The 6228-nt window shown below is 51.3% G+C and overlaps 1 pseudogene; it reads left to right on the top strand.

The window, feature by feature from the left end:
* Nucleotides 1–483: 483 nt before the first annotated feature.
* Nucleotides 484–6228, top strand: part of LOC140202097 (uncharacterized) — a 33091-nt pseudogene continuing 27346 nt past the window's right edge.

Below are 6228 nucleotides of genomic sequence, written 5' to 3'. Positions count from 1 at the left end.
ACTCATCAGCAGTTGGACTGTGGTAAACAATGTATATAGGTTGTAACTGGGTTACCTGTCTGGACACGCCCCTCTGCTGACTGCTCCTGTGGCTTCTCCCACAGACCCCTGAATAAAGGCGATTGTGTCACTGCTCCTCCCTCAGTCCAGGACAGACTCAGCATGGACATGGATCCATTTTACTGTTAATAAAAGCCTTTCAGTATTTACTCTACTTCCAGTCTTTTGGAGTAATTGATAGTGCATCAATTTTATTAACAGTAATTTTAAGGCATGGAACACGTTCTGAGACCCGACAAGTTAGATCTCGACCCGCAAACACCTGAAGCTGGAAACGCTTTCGAACTCTGGCTGGCCTGCTTCGAATCATACCTGGAGGAGATTGAAGTAACCGAGTCTGCCGCGAAGCACAGAGTTCTCCTCTCCAGGATCAGTCCACGGGTCTACTCGATGATCAGAGACCAGCCGAGCTATGACGGCACAATGAGTGCCCTCAGAAGACAATACCTGTGGCCAGTAAACACTGTCTATGCGCGACATCACTTAGTGATGCGGCAGCAGCAGCCCGGAGAGTCGAGCGCTGAATTCATCCGGGCCCTACAGGCACTCGTGCGGGCCTGCGATTGCAGGGGGCTGACGGCCGAACAGCATGCAGAGCTCCTAGTAAGAGACGCCTTCGTCAAGGGGACCAGGTCAGTGTGTGTGCACCAGCGGCTGCTGGAACACGCCGATCTTACCTTACATTCGGCGATTGAGCTGGCCGACACGCTGGAGGCCGCTCTGCACAACTCTGACGCTCTCCAGGCACGCGATCTCCCGGCGGCCTTGTGGACACCGCAGACCCCATAACTCACTGGCGAATCGACCACGACTACTGTCAGTTGTGAGTCCGCGAAGTGCTACTTCTGTGGACTCAAGAAGCACCCCTGGAAAGGCTGCCCGGCCCGAGAAGCTACCTGCTTCAGCTGCAGAAAGAAGGGCCACTTCGCCAAGGCCTGTAAGTCCGAAGCGCGAGTGGGATCGAGCAGTGCCGCATGCAAGGCATGGGGGTCGCCATCTTGCCTGCACACCGCCATCATGTGCGAGACATGGGGGCGGCCATCTTGGTCGGCGCCACCTCGCACCGCGTTCGACCCACGGGTGCTCACCAGGCACCCCACCGCGCCGGACCAAGACAGCGACCCAACTCTGGCCTCCGTGACCCTCGACCAAAGTGCTCCTCACCAGCTCGCAAGGTCAATGATGGACATCCTGGTGGAAGGGTGCAGGACAAGCTGCCTGTTTGACACGGGCAGCACGGAGAGTTTTATCCACCCGGACACGGTGCAGCATTGCAGACTCACGATATGGCCAGTAAGCCAGAGGGTCGCCATGGCTTCTGGGTCGCATACAACAGACATCCGGGGGGGAGTTGTGTCGCGACGCTAGTGGTGCAGGGCACAGAATATTGAGGCTTTACATTACGGGTCGTGCCTCAACTGTGTGCCCCTGTGCTATTGGGGCTCGACTTCCAGAGCCACCTGAAAAGTGTGACAATGGGCCCCACCCAGCAATCACTGTCGTAAATCCTCAGTTTGGTAGGAATACGTCACATACCCTGCTACTGACCACACACATACACCGACCCGCGCATCCCACCCAACACCATGCCAACTGCCGCACTACGGACACCACTCGTGGCCTCTCCACCCTCAGGATCCCTCCCCCAGCGCTGTTCGCCGACCTGACCCCCGACTGTAAACCTGTGACAACTAAAAGCAGGAGGTACAGCGCGGGGGACCAAGCTTTCATTGTCGGAGGTGCAGCGGCTGCTCAGGGAGGGGGTCATTGAGGCAAGCACAAGTCCTTGGAGGGCCCAGGTGGTCATTGTTCGGAACGGGGAGAAGAATAGGATGGTCGTGGACTATAGCCAGACCATCAATAGGTTCACGCAGCTCGACGCGTACCCTCTACCCCGCATGGTGGATATGGTCAATCAGATAGCACAGTACAAGGTGTACTCGACCATAGACCTAAAATCCGCTTACCATTAGCTCCCCATCCGCCGGGAGGACTGCCCTTACACCGCCTTCGAGGTGGACGGCAGGCTTTATCACTTCCTGCGCGTCCCCTTCGGTGTCACGAATGATGTATCTGTCTTCCAGAGGGAAATGGACTGGACGGTGGACCAGTGCCAACTGAAGGCCACGTTCCCATATCTGGATAACATCACCATCTGCGGTCACGACCAGCAGGATCACGACAACAACCTCCAACAATTTCTCCAAGCGGCCAAATCTTTCAACCTCACCTATAACAAGGACAAGTGTGTATTCGGGACCACCCGACTTGCTATCCTTGGATGTGTCGTGGAGAATGGAGTCATTGGCCCTGACCCCGACCGTATGCGCCCCCTGTTGGAACTCCCTCTTCCCAACACCCTCACATCCCTCAAAAGGTGCCTGGGCTTCTTTTCATATTATGCCCAATGGGTCTCTAACTACGCAGACAAGGCCTGCCCCGGTCAAGTCCACCACATTTCCCCTCTCAGCCGAGGTCCGCGCGGCCTTCAGCCACATTAAAGGGGATATTGCCAAAGCAGCAATGCATGCGGTGGATGAGGCCATTCCCTTCCAAGTAGAGAGTGACGCCACTGACTTCACACTGGCTGCTACCCTCAACGAGGCGGGAAGACCGGTGGCGTTCTTCTCCCGTACCCTTCAGGGCCCTGAAATTCGGCACTCCATAGTTGAGAAAGAGGCCCAGGCCGTAGTGGAAGCTATTAGGCACTGGAGGCACTATCTCGCCAGCAAAAAGTTCACCCTACTTACTGACCAGCTCTCAGTCGCCTTCATGTTTAATAATCAGCAGCGGGGCAAAATCAAAAATGATAAAATTCTGAGGTGGAGAATCAAACTCTCCACCTACAACTATGACATCATGTACGGGCCTGGGAAGCTCAACGAGCCCTCCGATGCCCTATCCCGGGGAACATGCGCCAGCGGGCAGATCGACCGGCTATACGCCCTACATGTAGATCTTTGCCACCCGGGGGTCACCCGGCTTTTCCACTTCGTGAAAGCCCAGAACCTGCCTTACTCCCTTGAGGAGATCAGAATGATGACCAGGGACTGCCAAGTCTGCGCAGAGTGCAAACCGCACTTCTACCGACCCGAAAAGGCACAACTAATCAAGGCCACCCGCCCCTTTGAGCGACTGAGTGTTGACTTTAATGGCCCCCTTCCCTCCACCGACCACAATGTGTACTTTCTTAACGTAATCGACGAGTACTCGCGGTTCCCCTTCTCCATCCCCTGCCCCGACACCACTACCACGTCAGTTATAAAAGCCCTGCACAAGCTCTTCATTCTGTTCGGATACCCATGCTATATCCACAGTGACAGAGGGTCCTCGTTTATGAGTGACGAGCTGTGCCAATACCTACTGGCTAGGGGAATTGCAACTAGTAGGACCACGAGCTATAATTCCTGGGGGAATGGACAGGTAGAGAAGGAGAATGGCACAGTGTGGAAAGCCACACTCTTAGTCCTCAGGTCAAAGGGACTGCCGGTCTCCCGCTGGCAGGAGGTCCTTCCCGAGGCACTCTACTCCATCCGCTCCCTGTTATGCACGGCCACCAATGCCACCCCTCATGAGCGGCTCTTTTCTTTTCCCAGGAAGTTGACCACCGGGACCACCCTACCAAATTGGCTGACGTCCCTGGGGCCAGTGCTGCTCCGGAAACATGCGGGGAGTAATAAATACTCCCCAGTGGTCAAGAGGGTTCACTTACTTCATGCGAACCCCCAGAATGCCTATGTGGTTTTATCTGATGGGCAGGAGGGCACTGTCTCCATCCGCGACCTGGCGCCCGCAGGAGCACTGGGCCCCTACCCTGAACACTCCATGTTGACTATTAACCCCGTACACACCGATATATATACCCATGAGACACCGCGTACTCCAAGCCCTACACAGACACCACATGACACTCCCATACTGGGCGCGATGCACACGCACGAGGGATTACCGACGCCTAACGTGCTGGCACCTCAAGTCAGGCCGGAGCCAGCACAACTTCCATCGCCGATGCAATCACCACCAGTGCTACGTAGATCACAGCGACGGACTCGACCGCCTGATAGACTTGACCTGTAAATATACTTCTTGTAAATATTGTCAGTCACTTCACCCTGCGGGACGCTCTTTTTTAAAAAGGAGGGATGAATGTGGTAAACCATGTATATGTTGTAACTGGGTTATCTGCTGACTGCTCCTGTGGCTCCTCCCACAGACCCCTGAATAAAAGCTATTGTGTCACTGCTCCTCCCTCAGTCCAGGACAGATACTCAGCATGGACAGGTATCCATTTACTGTTAATAAAAGCTTTTCAGTATTTACTCTACTTCCAGTCTTTTGGAGTAATTGATAGTACAGGTATATTTTTACAACAATGAATTGAAACACTTTGACTGTACGCAAGTCTCAAAAAACAGATCTCCATTTAACTAATTATGTGACTTCTAAAACCAGTCGGCTGCACCAGTGATGATTTGGCCATATTAAAGGGGAGCGAATGGTTGTGCAATCAATTATTTGTGTTTAATATTTGTAATTAATTTAGATCACTTTGTTATCTGTTTTCACTTTGACATGACAGAGTCTTCTTCTGTTGATCAGTGTTAAAAAAGTCAAAGTAGATCCACTGTGACTCAATGTTGTCAAAAAATAAAACGTGAAAACTTCCAAGAGGAGTGAATACTTTTTATAGTATTGTAACTAATAAAGTGGCCATTGAGTGTATGCTATATGTTCTGAAAGTACATTGGATTGGTGTGAACGGCTGCTTGGTGGTTCAGTATGGACTCAATGGGCCAAAGGGTCTATTTCTGCCGGCAAAGCTAAAGCATGTGCTTCCTTGATGTGAGCTTTGTCCTTCAGTCTCCCGTAGCTAGAGCTGTGGGCCCATCAGAACACAGTCCTCCCTGACAGCATGTAACGCCTCAGCGGGTGCTGCCTACACATTGCTATCAATCAATAGTCAGCACAGAACTCACACTGCCACTCGGACAACGCGCTGTCATCGCTGAGAGCAACAGCTCTGTACTTGAGCTGACTTCAGAGCGCCCGGCATGAAGCAAGAACACTAAATGGTCCACTTTCAGATTACCTCTCTCTGTTTCCGTATCTGCAATAATCTCCAGGTAAGAGTCCAGAATAAGGGGAGGCAGATTTTCCTTGAAACGTCGCAGTCTGCTGTGTGGATTGTGTTGCTTACAAAATATGGGATGATTGTAAGAATTCCCATCTGACTTTGATATTTCAGAGTTTTGCAGTCCTGCTTTTTACATAGCCTTGTTACGAACTGTTGTGTTTGATAACTGCGTATTACAGCAAAGCAAAACCTCAGTAAAGCTCTGTGTTTTATTTTGCATGTTTTCTTGACAAATATCTGATAGGATTGTTTTGTAAGTAGCTACGTACACTCGGTAGTCACTCCATCAGGTACACCTGTACATCTGCTCATTTATGCAAATATCTAGATAGTTAATCATGTGGCAGCAACTCAATGCATCAGAGCGTTCAGACAGTCAACAGGCTCATTTGGTGTCCAGGCCAAACATCAGAATGGGGAAGAGATGTGATCTAAGTGACTTTGACCGTGGAATGGTTGTTGGTGCCAGATGGGAGAGTTTGAGTATCGCAGCAGCTGTTGACCTCCTGAGATTTTCACACACAACATGCTCTAGGGTTTACAGAGAATGGTGCAAAAAAAATCCCAGCAAACATCTATTGAGCGACAGTTCTGTGGGTGAAAACACCTTGTTAACGAGAGAGGTCTGGAGAACGGCCAGACTGGTTCAAGCTGACAGGAAGGCGACAGTAACTCAAATAACCACACATTACAACAGTGGTGTGCGGAAGAGCATCTCTATGGGTGAAAAGGCCTTGTTAATGAGAGAGATCGGAGGAGAATGGCCAGACTGGTTTAAGCTGACAGGAAGGCGACGCGTGTTACAGCAGGTGACGTGCAGATGACGGTCTCAGAACATGAAACCTGTCGATCTCTGAAGAGGATGGGCTACAGCAGCGGAAAATCACAAACATACACCAATGACCACTTTATCCGTGATCTTCGAATAATTTTCCTTTACCTGCCGAGCAGGAAAGCACAAATAGAATCTGTTCTGAGGAATGAATGGCACCACCCTGCACTCTCAGTGATAATTGATGTAAGAATTGTAGGGA

The sequence above is a fragment of the Mobula birostris genome, chromosome 8 (assembly GCF_030028105.1).
Source record: "Mobula birostris isolate sMobBir1 chromosome 8, sMobBir1.hap1, whole genome shotgun sequence".
NCBI lineage: Eukaryota > Metazoa > Chordata > Chondrichthyes > Myliobatiformes > Myliobatidae > Mobula > Mobula birostris.
This window is presented reverse-complemented; position numbering and strand designations above follow the sequence as displayed.